General features: G+C 41.0%; 1 protein-coding gene across 1 annotated transcript in view; it reads left to right on the top strand.

Annotated features, from left to right (window-relative positions):
• LOC147016640 (forkhead box protein D1-like) overlaps window positions 1–16,867 on the top strand; it is a 33,633-nt gene extending 16,766 nt beyond the window's left edge. The window contains exon 2 of the transcript XR_015049131.1: window positions 16,503–16,867. The gene's annotated coding sequence lies outside the window, so the exon portion shown is untranslated. The remainder of the gene's footprint in view (window positions 1–16,502) is intronic.
• Window positions 16,868–19,025: the final 2,158 nt, after the last annotated feature.

The raw sequence follows: 19,025 nt of genomic DNA, 5'->3' as shown, positions 1-19,025 counted from the left end.
TCAGGATCAGGAGAAAAATATGGTGATGCAGCCGGTCTCTTGTCTTCTTCCATGTATGTGCCCGCTATCTCCCAATTTAGGAATTGCAATGGATCCGGGTATATCCCCATCCCCCTTCCCAACTCCCAGGATCTCAGACGTCTTTCGTTGATGGTGGTCCATTCCGCAATGTCATGACATGTTCTCGCTGGGAAAGGAGTTCAGATCACAAAGAAAGCGGCGAATACAGGGATTTAACCCCGTATTACACGCGCTCCGTGCGCATTAGCCATTAAAGGCCGGCCTGATTGCCCGCGCTACAAACGGCTCCACAATAGGGGGCTTTGTGAGGGGTCCGTCTGCACAGGGCGTGCCCTGTGATCTACACAACATGTGCGCTGCGGGACCTCACACTCACCAAAGAACTTTGCTGCACATGACAAAAGTAGATGGTTCGCTCAAATCCTGCGTATTTATTTACTCACCTGCTGCGCATTCTGCTTCGGAACCTGACCGAGTCCCTGTTATAATGTACTTCGACGATGCTAACGCTGCTTGTCTTTTGTGCTGGAAAAGCAGGTGAGCAAGCTCTGCGATGATTCCTGGCTATTAAATGCAATGAAAATGTGTCATTTCCATCTAGAATTGTGTGTTGGCTCTCAAAACTACAAAAAAGAAAGATGGGAACTCATTCATTTTGAATGTGTTCACCATCTCAATATTCTTACAATCCCTTATCTCAACCAGCACAGGATCCTCTACATGAATTCCCTCCTTAATGTCATTCCTTTCTCTCGATGCAATGCTGTCTTTTACCCAGGTTGCTACTCTTCCTATTTTCTCCTTCCTATCACGCAGATGCACCTAGTCGCCTTCTGGTCCTGTCTTCCAATTAGTCTCCTCATTAAAGCAAATCTCACTGACTGCAACGATAACATATTCTTCGCAATCTACTTTGGCTTCAAGCCCTTGCATCTTATTAAACTCCTGGCGTTGGTATAGAATATTTGTTTAACTTTTCCCTTCCTGTAATTACTTTTTCTGCCTGGTCTTAAAAATCACGTCACCAATTGGAGATCCTTCCTTTGCAGGCTCTGCGCCCTCCTGTAGCCTAAAAAAGCATCTCTAGTTTTGACACAAAAGGTAGCCGATTTGATGTAAGCTTCCTTAAATTCAGCATAAAGTCTCTAAGATTAAAATGCAATAACTTACAATACATTTTACAAACAAAGCAAGATTTGGCAGAAAGTCTCAACTCGGTGTTTGACTCCAAAATTTGTATACCGACCCCATTCCACTCTGTCCCCATCTTTACCCCTCATACTTTCTTTGCGTTGGACTTTGTGTCCTTCCCACCCGATGGGACCATACGGCATGTTCAATGCCCATGTTGTTCTCAAATCCTACATGTCTGCTTTTTTTTTTCCTGCCAAAGACTGACTGACTGTCACAGAAGATCTGTCACACACTTACAGACAGAAACGGAAAACAATACAATACAGGACTTGACATCAGACAAACACGGAAGTTGACCTTGGGGAAAGTAACTTCCAGGAGCACTTTGGGTGCCGGCGGTGCCATATAGTGTCGGCGTTTTTCTCTTTGTAATCGGCAGAACATTTTTAGGGAGAAATCTCCTGTGTGTACGTGGTCCATAAGCCTGGTGTTGGCCTTACGGTGAGGTGGCTGGTTTAAGATTCCAGGGTCTTGAGTTCAAGCCCCCATTTGCCACTGAATCAACATCAGGTGGGGTTGACTCAGCCTGTCATCCTTCCGAGGTTGGTAAAATGAGTACCAGTGTACTGGTAATCGGGGAATTGCATTAACAGCACAGCCACACCCCCAGCCAATGATGTGACTCACAGTCTTGTGCTGCACACGAAGGAGGAGGACCTGGTCCATTGAATTCTTTTTATAACCCTTGTACCTTGGTTTGCTTCTAGCAAACTCAGGAAGATGTTTTCCACACCATAGGTTTCTGCTTCATCCTCAAGACTTCAGTGAAGATATTGCTGACTTTGTAGACCTCAGTACCCGAGAAGGCCATTCACATGAAACATGCAAACCACCTGTTCATTTTGTTTGTGGTGCAGAAGCTGTTGTCCAGAAAGCAACCACACTCTCAATTGAAATCAATGTCACCTTGCATAAAGTAACCTCCACGAAGACCAGGAAAATTACTTTCTGCAGTCCAGGCAGGAATTTGGAATTAGTTCAGGGAACTGGTGATCGCTTGCCTACTCTCCGCAAAGGACACCGTGGGATCTTTAACAGCAGAATGACAGGATATGCTTTGTCGACACTCTACAGTTGTAGCAATAAGAAGCTCTCTGCATGTTTTTACCCTGAGCACGTGAAGCGAAAAGCGGGGTTAACCAAGAATTGGCTCACTTCTGTCTGTCTGTCTGTCTGTCTGTCTGCAAACGTCAGTTTATGATTGAGGAACAACTTGATTTCAATCGATTGTTGTATGTTGAACACGATTCAGAAGATACATCTGAAAATGAACCTGCCGTTGAGCAGTAGTTTGGCTCAGAATGCGTCCTGATCGCGCATGTGCAGAGAGGAATGAGAATTTTGTCTGCCAAGTCAAACAAAATAGAAAATCACACCAAACAGGAAACTTAGCGTTTTTTAACGACGTCGTAAAGGACACAAACAACAAGCATGAAGACCTAATCCATCCATTGGGACCATACTCTGTGCAGAGCGTTGGGGCTGCAGAAGCAGTCTCCCTGGCTATTGGGCACAATGCTGGACGGGTCGCCACTCCGACACAGGTTACCAGCAAGCTGGCACTCATTTTGCCGACCTCGGAAGGATGACAGGCAGAGTAAACCCCACCTGGTATTAAGTCAACAGCAAAGGAGGATTTGAACTCAGGATCCTCGGATCTAAAGCCCACCACCCTAACCATTAAGCCAACACCAGGCATAATAACTAATGTGACATGTTAAATAAGGTGGTTTTAAAAGTCGCTGCATCAACGGCAGTAAACTTCTGAAATATTTTTTCTAGTACCTTTAAAATCATTAGTTCATTTCAATTGAATTAAGTACCTGAACACTGTAGAACACAAATCGCCATTTTGGCACTTTCACAACACTGTCGTTTAGCAGTTTGGACAAAATATCACAGCATTTTACGCTAACATGACCAATCAATTTTTCTGCTCGTAGACCCTGCCCACGTCCTTGTTTCTCAAGACAGAGCAGGGTAAAGTGTTCTCTGAACTCTCCAGTTATATCTGTAGAACAATGGGTGGAACCAACAGAACATTGATCGAGGTATGCTCACCGCCGTGGGAAGCAAGGAGTAGCTGACGATTCGGGCGTAAACCCTTCATCGGAGCAAAATAGTCCATTGTCCACGAGCAAGACGAGTTCTTCTTTCTGCTTTGATATCTGTAACCGACAACAACTTTGTCTCATTCACATATGCAACACGTTACAGAATGACAGCACAGTGAAGAACATCGACGGTAAAACTCAATGGGGTTTGGTGCGTTTTACAAGGCCAGGTCTGCTTGGAGAGGGAGAAATCAATTTGTCTTTTGCAGAATCTGTTAGGAAAACGTGCATGATTTGGTCTGAAGTCTGAATCATTCTGCTTTCGTTATCTTAAGTGTTCCCCCATTGACGGAAGTTTTTCTTTCCACTTCTGTGATTGAGAGTTTGTGGCCATTTCCATCTTGTTCGTCCCGCGTCGTCCTCTTGCTTTCATTCTTCCCCACATTCCTTATTTCTCCAAGTCAGCTTAACCCAGCTGTTGATGTGTCCCCCGCTCTTTCTTCTGCTCCTTTTGTTCTGTAACATCCTGATCCGTTCTGTGTTCCAGCTCCTTCACGAGCCTCGACACTGGATACAAAAACAATATTTCCATGGACAGTTTACATTGCAAGTTTCTAGTCTGAATGTTTTTCTTTTAATGGTTCCAAGCGTTTCATCGCCTCGAGCATTGCAGAGCTTATGTCTGTCTGTCATTCTTTGTTTCCACCAGACTTATCCCAACAATCTAGAAGATGCATTCTCTTTCATTTGGCAGAAAGATGAAATTGTAGTAAACGGACAGATGAATACAGCCAAGTTGCTTGTCACTGCACAGCCACCACTAATACTTGTCCTTCTATCTCTTCCTTTGACCAAGCGACCAAACCTTTGGCCATGAGGTGTGTCAGTGAAAGAGGCTCAGGATCAATAGCTCGTTCCTTAGCTTCTTTCACAGACACTTAACCAGCTTTAACAGTTTAATGGTTAAAGCACCAGCTCTGAGTCTGGAAGGGCAGTGGTTTGAACCCCGGCCGAGTCATACAAAAGATTAAAAAATCGTACGTGCTGCTTTGTTGCTGAACAATGAGGTGTTAAAAAGGAGCAAGTACAGGAAAACAACCAGAAAGTTGGTAATACTGGCACTGGTTTTGATTGGTCTAATGGCCTCCGACTGTGTCTACGTTCCTTGTATGGGAACTCATACACTACATGGCCAAAAGTATGCGGACACCCCTTCTAATTAGTGGATTCGGCTATTTCAGCCACACCTAAGCTGATAGATGTATAAAATCAAGCACACAGCCATGCAATTTCCATAGACAAACGTTGGCAGTAGAACGGGCCAGACTGAAGAGCTCGGTGACTTTCAACGTGGCACCGTCATGTGATGCCACCTTTCCAACAAGTCAGCTCATCAACTTTCTGCCCTGCTCGACTGTAAGTGCTGTTATTGTGAAGTGGAAATGTCTCTGAGCAACAACAGCTCAGCCACAAAGTGGTAAGCCACACAAGCTCACAGAACGTGACTGTTGAGTGCTGAAGTGCGTAGTGCAGAAAAATTGTCTGTCATCGGTTGCAACACTCACTACCGAGTTCCAAACTGCCTCTGGAAGCAACGTCAGCCCAAACACTGTTCGTTGAAAGTTTCATGAAATGGCTTTCCATGGCCGAGCAGCCGCACACAAGCCCAATATCACCATGTGCAATGCCAAGCGTTGGCTGGAGTGGTGTAAAGCTCACGGCCCTTGGACTTTGGAGCAGTGGAAACGCGTTTTCTGGAGTGATGAATCACGCTTCACCATCTGGCAGTCTGTTGGACGAATCTGGTTTTGGCGGATGCCAGGAGAATGCTACCTGCCTGAATGCATAGTGCTGAATGTAAAGTTTGGTGGAGGAGGAATAATGGTCTGGAGCTGTTTTTCATGGTTCGGGCGAGGACCCTTGGTTTCATTGAAGGGAAATCTTAACGTGACAGCATACAATGACATTCTAGACGATTCCGTGCTTCCAAATTTGTGGCAACAGTTTAAGGAAGGACCTTCCCTGTTTCAGCATGGCAATGCCCCCGTGCACAAAGCGAGGTCCATACAGAAATGGTTTGTCGAGATCGGTGTGGAAGAACTGGACTTGCCTGCACAGAGCCCTAACCTCAACCCCATCGAACACCTTTGGGATGAATTGGAACGCCAACTGTTAGCCAGACCTAATCGCCCATCATCAATGTCTGACCTCACAAATGCTCTTGAGATATATATATATATATATATATATATATATATATATATATATATATATATATATATATATATATATATATATATATATATATATATATATATATCAATGTGGACATTCTCAGCACTAAATTTCTGAGGACAGGACATGAATGCTCAGCACCAGTTAAGGTAACTCATGTGATTATATTGTAATTCGAGGCGGATTTAACACCTTTATTGGTTTCATTAATGATCTGCCAAAAGTTGTGAGAAATTGCATGAACTCGTCGTGTGCTGCGCAACTTTGCAGATGACACCGAGATTTTTGGACGTGTTTTCAATCGTGACCAGATTGAATCTCTCCAAGATGACTTACAGGTTGACACTTAGGAATTCAGAGTTTTAACCACAAAATAGTGCATTTTGTTCATGATGCTAGCGATAACTCACCTACTCTTCAGGAAAGACACCATGGGATCTAACGTCCAACATCCACCCCAAAGCTGGCAGATGGGTCCTCTGACTTGAAGCCCTGCCGAGGGACGGGGCACACATTCACATTTCGCTCTCCGAAACACCAGGATGGCAGTTTATAACTGGGTTGAGATCCCAACCTCAGCTATACGGCTCAGAGATGAGTGTGCATACCAGCAACCACGACCTCTAACTTATGTACGTCTTTTGAATTTTTGTCCCCAGCACCTCCAACATCAGAGACGGGACATTAAAATGAGCTCCGACCGACTGACCGATCATCCGTCCATGTACTTTTGTGTACCCGATATTTCAAAAATCATTGAACATTTACCTTTCATGTTGCAGACCCCCTATTCCCCATGACATTAACTCAACCTGGTTAGATCACCACGGTGATCGGCTGAATTATGTTGCCATGGCAACCATCTTGAGAACTTGGCTTGTGCACGCGATATTTAAAAAAAAAACCGTTGAACATTTACCTTTCATATTGTACAGATGAGCCTGGTGTTGGCGCAGTGGTTAGGGCGGCGGCTTGGGATCCAAAAGGTCCTGAGTTCAAGCCCTGTTGGGCCACTGAATTAATACACCAGGGGGTTGACTCAGCCTGTCATCCTTCTGAGGTCGGCAAAGTGAGTACCAGTGTACTGGGCCGGTGTATACCCCGGTTAAAATAGGTGTACCATATCCCTGCGTCGTAAGAGGCGACCAGGGTTGCGTCAGGAAGGGCATCCGGCATAAAACATGTGCCAAATCACTATGCGGATCATACGGATGATCCGCTGTGGCGACCCCGAACGGGAGCAGCTGAAAGAAGAAGTATTGTACAGATCTATTCCACATTCCACCCCAAAAAGTAGGGGACCCAGAGTATCAGCTCCTTGTTTTTACTCTATCTGTTTCTTTAGTAGTCACTAAAAGGAAGTGATGAGCGTGAAAAAGAAAGGAGAGGTATTTATGATGCAAAGCCAAACGTTTTACAGGGTGAATCATAAGTCCCAGGACATGGTTTTAGCTGTTTAAGCAAGATTTGTTTTTTTCCATTTATTAATTTTGTTTTCCTCTTTTTTTTTCAGATAATACAAGTAATAAATTAAACCAAGATGGCAGAGACACAAGTCCATTTATAGTGGTAGAGAGTCTGGTAGCAGCGGTGTGGTACCACGAGAGGAGAAACACAAACAAGACTATGAAACAGGCGCAAGAAGACTTTGAGGAGAGTTTCGGAAAAGGCAGCACCTTCAAAATCAAATCATCTTAAATGGGGAAAAAGGCATTTTACATTGGAAGGGTACTCGACAGCAAGTGCAGCAGACAACCTAAAATTTGTTATTATAAAATTACAATTTGTCAAAAATTAAAAGCAACTAAAACCGTGTCCTGGGACCTATGATTCAGCTCGTATGTCTTTGGCCAGGTGGAATCTCGAACATCGGTCACCGGTGGAAATTACTCACTTGTTGAACCAAATATATCGCTTGCTTATCAATTTTCTTTCATGGCCAACACAACTTAAGCATTATGTGGTCACAAACCATAGGCTTGACCCACCAAACATAAAGTAGTTTCACATAATTCCATGTTATTGGCCTTAATTAAGGCAAGGATCTCCCAAGCGGCTTAAACCAAGCTGCCGTGTGGCCATTTTTAAACCACTGTGTGTTCCACGGGTGACGTGTGAGGCGAAGGTCGAAGGAAACGTGTTTGACAGTTTTCAATTCTTCGACACAAAAGTGGTTCATATTCGTTATACAGCCGATGCGATGCATGACGATCATCTGACGGTCTCTCATTTTAATCCACACACAGGAGATCACCAATATGCTTCTCCACTCTCTTGCTTGCTAAACCACCCAGTCTCTTCTTTAGGTCCACACACAGGAGATCACCCATACACTTCTCCACTCTCCTGCTTGCTAAACCACCCAGTCTCTTCTTTAGGTCCACACACAGGAGATCACCCATACACTTCTCCCCTCTCTTGCTTGCTAAACCACCCAGACGGTCTCTTCTTTAGATCCACATGCAGGAAAACCCATCCGCTTCCCCACTCTCATAACCGCTGACCCACCCAAAGAACTCCTTTCCCAAAACACCCCCTTGATATATATGTACTTTCCCCTCTTCACTTTCTCTTCCTCCGTTGTTGCATTCACTCAACATTTGTGTATTTCTTCCTGATTAACGGGCTCGATCAAGCTGTTGTAAAGAAAGGGTGAGCAGGGCTTAAGTATTGGAGGGGGAATAAAGGGGTGTGGAGAGATGCTTTCGTAGAGGTAGGGGTGCCAGAGCAGTGGAGGGAAGAAGCGTTGATTCTGAGTGGGCAGTAGCAAGGGAGAGAGAGAGAGAGAGAGAAAGGGCAGAAAAAGAGATAAAGGGAGATCCCCCATTCTTACACAAAGCGCGATCCTGAGTAAGCAGCGTAGACCACCCAGGCTGAGCGGCAGGGCACGACCCCGGACCCTGGCTGCGAACTCCTCAACAATTGGCTTCATTTATACTTCATCATTTTACTAGTTTATCAGCTTATCTTTCGGATTATATACTGTTGGGGTTATGTATGTTTTAACCTTTACTAATTATCCCATGTTCTGCCTGTATTGTTGTGTTTCTACTTCTGTTAGTTAAGCCTGTTCTACAAGCTATGTATTCATTATCCTACAAAGTCCGTTTACAACAATTACCTTCACTAAACCATAACGAAATTACCATTGATAAAATAGTTCACTTTTATATACTGTACGTTATATCGTTAGAGGGTTCGTGCCTGTTCGGACACAGATTTACTGATCAGCCTCCGATTGCATTTGCCATTGATCATTTTTGTCCTACGAGGTGCATCCAAAAAGGTATCGGAACTTGATACTTAAGACAGTCCAAAATATGCCAACCTTATTTATTTTTCAAAATATACTTCGGTAATATAGTATTAGCACTTAATGATGAGTCATTAAATATTTTTACGAATCATCTTCCACTAACAAAATAAGAAGCCTGGTGTTGGCTTAGTGGTTAAGGTGGCTGGCTTAAGAGCTTCAGGTCTTGAGTTTGAGCCCCTGTCATGCTGTTGAAATAACACCAGGTGGGTGGACTCAGTCTGTCATTCTTCCAAGGATGGCAAAATGAGAACCAGCAATTACTGGTAACAGGGGCACTGCCAAGCTTCCAGAAAATGATGCAACCAGCAGCTGCATATGAAATAACAAAAAGAAGAAGTGTCCATGGTGTGTGTGTGACACACACTTCATTCTAATGGGTTCCTGGTACCGTTGGAAAACTAATAATTTATTTACTTGGTTGCAAAGCTAATAATCGACCTTAACACTTAGATTTTAATACTGGGACCTTGATGCAGCACTTCCAACGGGCAGCAGAAACCTTTTAGCTTGACATGGAAGGAGCACACAAAATCATGGAATATGGTAGTATTGCAAATTGAGGGATGATACAGGAAAAAAATGGCCACCCATCCAAATGCATATACAATGATACACTCATAAACTCCTAAAGAGTGAAGTCATAAGCATTGAAAAGGCATACCTTTTATTCTCGAGCGTTTATTGAACTACCAAGACTTAAAAAGACACCAGAATAGATCGCTAATACGTCAATTTGTACTTCTTCTTCTTCTTCTTCTTCTTCTTCTTCTTCGCCTCTAAAAACAATGTAAAACTGTAGCCCAACCTAACTCAATAACTGCTGAAGCCATGATGGTGATTCCAACATGAGGAAGTTACTTTGTCTATGGGCAAGTGCATGCAACCCAAAATTAATAAATATATGAAACATTAATAGTTTTATTGGGAAAATAAATCGAACATAAATGTGGACTCAACCAAACCAGGCCAGAATCGTGGGAGGGGGGAAGATGTACAAAACCATTCCAAAAGCGATACATATCCAAACCATCACAGAAATCAACTGACACAAGTATCAAAACAATTTAATAACATAGATGTATTTAATCCAAACCAAAATAACAAAATATATGAAACATTAAGCATTTTATTACTTCAAAAAATTGCACTTGAAAAATCAAATTAAACAAGCTCAAATGAGCTAAGATCCTCGTCCTCTTAATGATGACGTCATAAAAACGAATATGAAATCATTGTGATGTATCAGGTTTGCGATAAATTATTATCTGTGCTAATGTCCGGCTTGATTTCCGCAAACAAAATTCAAACAGCTTGCCTACTTTCGGAGATAAAGGCATAGGTGATTTCCATTAGCGGCGATATTATGACGTCAACTTTTTTCTAGGAAGAATTTCCAAAATCGGAGATGGTTACTGCCTGTGCGTGGGCTTTCTGCATATACATGGCAAGTTTCACGAAGATCCGACGAAAACTCTGGGTTGTGAAACAAAAAATGTCAAAAAACAGGAATGACGTCATAAAAATTGATATGACGTCATAGTGATGTATCATATGTGCGGTAATTCATCTCTGCTAATGCCCTATTCGATTCCCGCAAACAGAATTCAAAAAGCTTGCCTAGTTTCGGAGATAATTTTTTCGGCGATTTCCATTAGTGGAGATATTTTGACGTCATAACTTTTTTTTCTAGGAGGAATTTTCAAAATCGGAGATGTTTACTGTCTGCGCAGGGTATTTTTACATTTACATATATATATATATATATATATATATATATATATATATATATATATATATATATATATATATATATGCCAAGTTTCAGGAAGTTTTGATGAAAACTGTAGGCTGCGAAACAAAAAAGTCCACAAGAAGAAGATGAAGAACAACAATGTGAGTAAGGCTTAGAGATCCTCCACGAGGATCTAAAAATATATAAAACACAACAAAGGATGAGAAAGTAAACTTTTGCTTTCAGAATACGTGTACAATCCGGCGGTGTGAGGAGCGAAGAGGGGAAGATTGTTAAGGTGATATTCATCACAGCCTTTTTGGATGCCTAAGGTTCTTCTTCATTATTCCTGTTGCTCCAATGATCACTGGTCATCTTTTGACATTTTACTTTTGTTGTGAGATTGTGATGGATGGAGGAGAATGAAGAAGCAGAACGAAGAAGAAGAATAACCATGAAGAATGACACCACATTACGATGGCATAATACATCATGACAATCCCCTTATGGTTTAGCATCACAATATCTTTTGACATTTTACATTTGTTGTGGGATTGTGATTGTTATTCCTCGTTACTACATTCATTGTACCTCATTCCAAAAGGTTTTTGAACACCGCTGTCACTTTCACTTGAGGTACATCTCTCGTCTTGCCATCATTACCCCAAGTACATATCTTGAAGCGGGGTTAAACATTTGCTTAACTCTGTTTGTCTGACAAATGTCAGTCTATGATCGAGGAACTACCTCATTTCAATTGAATTCTATATTTTGAACACGAATCAGAACATGAACTTGCAGTTTAGCAGTACTTTGGTTCTGCATTTGGCAAATTGGATGGAATCTCGTCCTGACTGTGCATGCGCACAGAGGAGTAAGGTGATTGTTTTACTCCATCAGTCAAACACAATTGCAAATCATTCCAAAAAGAAAAATTACTGGTTTTAGGGACATCATAAAGGGCACAAATAACAGGAATAACTAATATAATGTGTAATAAGGTGGTGTAAAAGAGGATGCATCAACGACGGTAATATTGCAAAAAACAAAAACCAACAATTTCTACAACCTTTAAAGCCTTAATTATATTTCTGTTGAATTATCTATTTGAACACTGTAGAACACAAATTGCCTTCTTTGCACTTCCAAAACCCTTCACTTTAAATATTACTTGTGCAAAATTTTACGGTTTCAAATTGGCCGCATGCTCTGAGGACAGAGTAACAGTGAAATTCAGACAAATATGTTGGCTCCGAGTGATGCACCAACAGAACTAACTTTGCCCAAAAGATGTTTGTTTTGTGCATCTTTTTCTTAAAAGATCATTCCAAAATCATCAATTTCTCCAAGAATTGTTGGCAGAAGGTTCAGCTCTGGACTATTCTGTTTGACAAGTCAGCTTCCTATGGTTACCACCGTGTCTGTTATCCAAAGCTCATGAACAAAGCTAATATAGATCGTGTTCGGAAACGCAAAGCAAGAGTTGAAAAGACAACTCCTATGTCCTTTTTCTCAAAACTGCATGGAGTAAGGTGTTCTATGAACTCTCTAGTTAAGAAGGCAATAATGCACCTTGCAGAGCTGTCTGTGTAGGCCTATATGGTATGGTAAATGTTTATTGATATATATGATGTGGTGAATGTTAATGTATAATTCTGACATTTACCATACTCTTTAGGGATTTTCATTTGCCTTGGCATTAAAGATAATTTTTTGGTGTTGATCGAATATTATAATGTCGACACGAGTTTCAAAGTTTTTCATTGAACTCAGGTCAACATTTTCATCATAGAGCTCTACTTGCCTTTAGTAAATCAAATTGGTGATAATCGAGTTGGCAGTGGGGTGGGGAAAAAGGTGTTTATAAAATAATTTTCGCTCTACCTTCAGGAGCACAAATCTCTTTCAAACGTCGTTGGGAGCAAGAGCTCAGGACCACAAATCTCTATCAAACGGAGATACAATAGTCCAAGAAACGCAAATTTTCAATACACACAAGAATACGCAAGGAACTTTGGCACAAGAGGTGAAAATACTTACGTGTCCACTCTATACCGATTCAGCAATAATAATTTCAACTTATGTTTAAATGTATGGAAGCTGGAAGTTCCATATATTTAAACGTAAGATGAAGATTTTGAACGAAATTGGCATCCAATTTTGGCAATTGGAAATCCAATTGGAAATTGGCATTCCAAAATTGGCATCCAGTAAAAATTATATATTTTGTTGTAGAATTTGTTCTTACTCGTGGGAGGTGGAACATCCTGGTTTGTCTAGTAGAATAACCATGCACTTCACAATTATTAGTAAATAATTGCACAAGTTTATTTGGCAATTATTTTCTATCTTGCTGGAAAATAAGGGTTCCAAAATGAAAAAAATAAGTACAAGTCATTTGTGTTTAAAATTTTATTTTAAAATTTTATTTATATATATATATATAATTTATATATATATATATATATATATATATATAAAATTTAAAATTTTATTTTAAAATTAAAAAAACAAATAGTTCGTAGGAAAATAATAATAACTTCTATTACAAATAAATCTCATAATTCCTTTTTGTATGAATAAGATCTTATCAATCTGCAACTTTAAGGAAGTGATCCAAGCAAGTCAACAATAATTCAGCTGAGATAAGATCAGAGAAGAATATAATAAAATAAGTATTGTTTTGGGGGAAAATTCTTTATTTTATTAATAGCTATCATAGGTACCCAGCATTACGCAGTGCTATTTTAATCCTGTTGGCATTTTGAAGAAATCAAATTTTGTTTTATTTCTATATTTTGCAGGGTCCGAAACACTTCCCTACACCCACTAATTGGAATGGGGTTGGGGATCATTTAATATTACCTTTCACATAATTATAATGGCAGCGGCACGAGAGAGTGATTAAAAAAAAAACAAAATTCAACTTAATTTTTTCCAAAATTTCCAAAATTTTTATTTTGCCTGAAAAAAAACTCCCCGGCACTCAGTGATGAACCTCTATAGTTTGACGAAGATCCATTCAGTCGTCTCTGAGAGAAATGGACACACACACACACACACACACACACACACACACACACACACACACACACACACACACACACACACACACACACACACACACACACACACACACACACACACACACACACACACACACGCATCTCTCTTGTATTGCCAGCACTTCTAGAAAATGTTTTGCATAAATGATTCACATGCATTGTCCACAATAAATTATCACAACTAAAACACCAATAAATGTGTTCTCTACTTTAGATAAACCTGCTTGGTTAATGAAAATGGGTCCTGGAAGCATATAAATTGTATTACTAAAAGCCACGTACTGTGGTTGGTTTTATTGAAATGAAGTGAGAGTTTATGAGCCATTATTCAATCAAAAACATGTTCAAGTTCATTAGTCGATTCGTCCGTGTGAAAGGATGGGTACCGAGCGATTTACCGAAAACAAACCGCTGTGGTTTCAAACCCTCGTAACGATGATTTTACACCAAGTTGTAACGTCCGCGAGTTTGACTCACGCCACGGTGATTCTACCAAATCACAAACCGCGTACCAGGGTGACGCTCCAAGAAAGGTAACTTGAACACCTGGAGGAAAGAATGGGATTGAAGAGAATGTGGAAATTGGTTTCACAGGTGGGAATTATTATCATTATTTGTTTTACTTCGGTTCAGAAGTTAACTCGTTTATGCCTTCGTTTTACTCGTGAAAGTTTGTATTGCTTTCAAAGATGTGTGCTTTGAAACTCTTACTGTAACTCTTTTGATGGCACCAATTAATCTCACATTCTGTTGTGGTTGGCTTCAAGAAGGAGATTGACCTCAGTCTTTCACAAACTAACTGGACAGACTTGACATTCTATTGGAACTGATTAGGGTAGGAATGAAATTTGTTACCTCCACCGCTAAAGGTGGACGGAGGATATATTTTCACCCCCGTCCGTGAACAGGATATCTCATAAAGTTGTGGACGGATTCAGACGAAATTTGGTGGAGAGGTTCGGTGTGCGACAAGGACGGATCGATTCGATTTTGGTGAAGATCCGGATGCGGATCTTAAACGAGAATTTTAAAAGTGATTCTTCACTATTGAGAGATGGGACCAAAAACGATATTCAGAATATCATGATGATTCAAAAAGTTGAAGATGGGTTATGACAAAACTAGGTGGATGAGGTGTTTAGAGGACAAGAACAAGCCGATTCGATTTTGGATCCGGTCCGGATCCAGATCCAGCCTATCAGTGGGATACAAAACGTAAACTGTTCAATTTGGTGTAGGTATGCGCTCCACTGAGTCCCGTTCTGGTTTGGAGGTGCTTTTGCTGTCTTTCACGCTGTTTCGGGGAATTTGTTCTCTTTGTCGCTATCTTTCACGAAGAGTCGGTGATAACGAGCTGACTTTTCGTGAAAGAGACCGAGGGATCTTTAGCATTCACCAACTAATGTTAGCAGATGGGACACCAAGCTCGATGTCCATTCGAGAGATTTGTGATTTAATGCCCTGCCGAACAGTTATAGTTGGGTGACGAATCGAACCCAACTAGGCTGGACATCTTAAAGTCAAGTGCACTACCTCTGCACCATCCTGTCGAACCAAAGATATGTACTTTACTTTGAAAACAATCCTAAAAATCAGCCTATGTCATTAAATAAATAAATTTGTTCGTATTTAAACATGAATGGTTGGTGTAATGGTGAGACCGTCTGCTCTTGATCGAGGTCGTCGGCAGTTCAACCACGGCCAAGACATACCAAAGACTTTATAAAATGGTACATGCTGCTTTCTTGCTTGACACTCAGCATTTCGGAGAGAGCATGGACAAACAACCATAGGTTGGGAATAATAGTGCATGGCTTCCTCCTGCATCGAAGTTCCTTGTGAGGGAACTCGTATTTATTAATGGTGCAACCACTGAAAGTTCAAAAGCCACCACTGAAGGCGGTATACATTTGAAAAACTGCGGCGCAAGCAATTCTTTTCAGCTACTCATATTCATTCATGAAAATCCGAGCTTCCAAGAAATTCTGATGCAGATAGGGTCAGCTTATCATGGCTCAGGAAAGGCGGACACAATTTAAACGTGAAGTCACTGGGCTAGACCAACAAACAATAATCTATTGCTTCCATCTTTCTTTGCTTTCCTGCTCAAAGAACCAGTGTCTGGTCACTGTTTACAGGAAGCATGCTCAAACAATTTTAACACAGGAAGTGGCCCTGTAAACTAAATGCATTGGATACAGTGGCCGTTCTCCGGATCTGAGCAATTTAGCTTCTGGAGGGAAAGTGTTCACCACGCGCAGCCATATCCAAGACCTCGGCTACCTTTCATTGCCGAAAACAGCAAACCGGAGAACACAAATGATGTGTAGCACACTGCCATATGGGCGAAGGGTATATGTGGACACGTGTCTGGATAATGCAAGAGGTGGATAAATGGGTGGGGACCCCATTTCTTTGAGGGGGGGAAAAAAAGAACTGTTTTCAAGATCCCCATAAAGAAACCCTGCCGCTCCCCACCACCATCCCTGCTTTTCAAAAACTTGGATCTGTCACTGTTGGAGTCGTTATGTGCATAAATATGCTAGAATTATTTAAAATGTCATAAAAGCATGAAAATTGGCACATAGATCATTTATGCTCACCTGCATCAAAATTGATTGAGAGGCATGGCATGCAAAAATCCCATCTATGACGTCATACGAGTATTTTGTATCATCTAACCATTTTGGTTGATCGTTTATCTAAGCAGCATCACAATTGCTTAGCTGTAACCTCCAAAGTGCAAAATTTCCAATGAAAGTATTGCTTGTTAGATTATATGGCGATGACGTCACAATGACGTCATCGTTCTTATTAATTTCTTAGTTTTGAATTTTTTTATCTTCATTCGAAATTCCATCAATCTTTTTTAAAATTACTTTTAGGGTCTGTTCAGCAGCTCCCTTCGCTGATGGAATGCTTGGAGACCAGAAGTGTGATGATCTAGACTCCAGAGGCAATGGCTGGACGCTGTTGTCTTTGCAAGAAGTCAACGGACTGAACGACTACAATCGTCGAAAAACAGCGAAGAAAGCAGGTGATGTCGGTATCAACCTTTGAAGCTTATGGAAACCCTTCATGGAAACATCATCGGATCGTATATCTCTCGAAACAAAAGAAATACCATCTCAGAGGCAACTAGAGGGGGAGCACTCGGGAGAGTGCAAAACCTCCGCCGCCAACACTGCTGGGTCACTCAAGTGAATCTTATATCTTATTCATTAAATATGATGTCAACAGTGCTGACAGAGTTATAGTTCTTTTCTTCAACATTTTTTTGGGGGGGGTTGGGGGGGGGGTTGGAAATCACTTAAAACATGTAGAAATGCAAAAATAAAATCGAAATTTTGTTGAAAAAAAAGTTGCAAAAATTTTTCTCTCTAACAATTTTTTTTGGGGGGGGTGGAAATCACTTAAAATATGTAGAAATGCAAAATAAAAAAAATTTTCTCTAAATTTTTTGGGGGGTGGTAACAATTTTTTTTTGGGGGGGGGGGTGGAAATCACTTAAAATATGTAGAAATGCAAAAAAAATTCTTTTGGGGGGGGGGAACAATTTTTTTGGGGGGGGGGGTTGGAAATCACTCAAAACATGTAGAAATGCAAAAAAAAAAAAACATTTCTCTAACAATTTTTTTGGGGGGGGGGGACCAAGTCCAAAATTTAATGGCATGATCCTTGGACCATACATACCCCCCCACCCCCCACCAAGTTTCGTCGAAATCCGTCGAGGAGTTTTTCCGTAATACTGTTCACAAACAAACAAACAGAAAGGGGTGAAAACAGTAACCTCCATCCATCTTCGAAGATGGCGGAGGTTAACAAAGAATGTCTACAAACTAACGAGCTTGGCCAAGGGCAGTACGAGAAGTTTTGCATGGATAGGTTGATTGAAGGGAATGGATCGATTTATGACAAGATTGAAAAGAACAAAATCGTGTGTATATTTGCTACTTCGTCTGCATGAAAAGCAAGCCATATTCAAGAAGAGGTCGCATCGTTAAAGCAAAACTGTTCCTTGTTTTTTTTTTTTTTGCGGTTATACATCTCTTGTCAAATGCGAGATAGCAATCTGCCAGTTTTTTCAATTATTAAAATCAGAAATCGCCCCCAATCGTTGTCTTAAAGTGGCAATTAGCAAAAGGGAACGAAGACCGACTTGCTCAAGTGTCTTGATGAAGTATCTCCTTCCATCAGAGTCTGATCCACCTGCATAAAAAGCAGTTTTCAGCGACGGTACAGCCATTGTAAACATGATCAAACCAAAAGGATGGCAAACATTTAACGACTACACGAAAAACTGTTTTCTACCATATATTTCTAGCTAACTCAAAGGTGGACAGAGGTTAGAGATTGTCTGGAACACATATCGACCACAAAGCTAAAAGCATGTGAATGTAGAGGCATTGGAGGCAGTAGAAGGGTAGAATGTTCAGCGCATCTACCAAACAACTGGCAACCATTATTGCGGAACCATTATTGCTGCCCTTGCCGTCCAACCAGGAAACGCTTCCACGTACTGTAGGTGCAAATGATAGAACGCTTCGTTATATTACTTTACGACAACACAAGTAGCAAGCTCAAAGTGAATGAATGCCGTCTGGAGCCGTTTGCAATGAAGAACAGAGAAATTGAGAATCTACCACCGACAGAAGCAGCATTGGTGGAACATACTAAACGGGCTGCCGACCAAGCTAACATCTGGCAACAGATGTGTGAAAAAGTGATCACCGAATCAAACGCTGGGAATCTTGGCCTGGTTCTTGTCAACGAAGGAGTCCAGTGTGGTCTGAATGACCAGAAGTCGCTGAGATATGCCAAAAACCATCTAAATGTGGCTGCAAAAGTTGCACTTCAGGCCGATGAAAATGTAGGAAAAATATAGCCTTTCGTGTTCTGCCGTCTGTAAATCGTAAAAAAAAATTCGAGGCTTCTGTGCATTGTCCTTGAAAACAACTGAAGGGTTTTGCAAAGGAAACCTTTTTTTTGAAAAACGTGAACAAACTTGTTGATAAATCTTCTGTACTTTACATAAGGCGACATCATTTTGATGTTAAAATGATTATGACATCATTATGATGACAACTTCTATGTCACCCGTCGATGCACCATCCTAAAATTGTTGATAAAAAAAAGGTAAGAAATGTCAAAACCCAAGTAGAAAATCTCGTGCATTCGTCTTGTCTTGATAAATTTAGTTTTCAGTCTTCAGCAGTGAACTATTTTAACACCAGCAGTTGAATGAATGACATCATCATGATACAAATGAGATCCTTTTTCAGACAAAAGTTTCATGAGCTCGGCCACCAAAGCTGGACGGAGGTTATGTTTTCACCAATCTGTTTTTCTGTGAGCAGGATATCTCCAAATGTTATAGATGGATTCGGACGAAATTTAGTGGACAGGTT

Source organism: Eptatretus burgeri, chromosome 11 (genome assembly GCF_056783735.1).
Source record: "Eptatretus burgeri isolate ZD-2024b chromosome 11, Ebu_testis_v1, whole genome shotgun sequence".
In the NCBI taxonomy this organism is placed as follows: Eukaryota; Metazoa; Chordata; class Myxini; order Myxiniformes; family Myxinidae; genus Eptatretus; species Eptatretus burgeri.
Note: the sequence above shows the minus strand (reverse complement) of the source record. Positions and strands in the feature narration are given on the sequence as shown.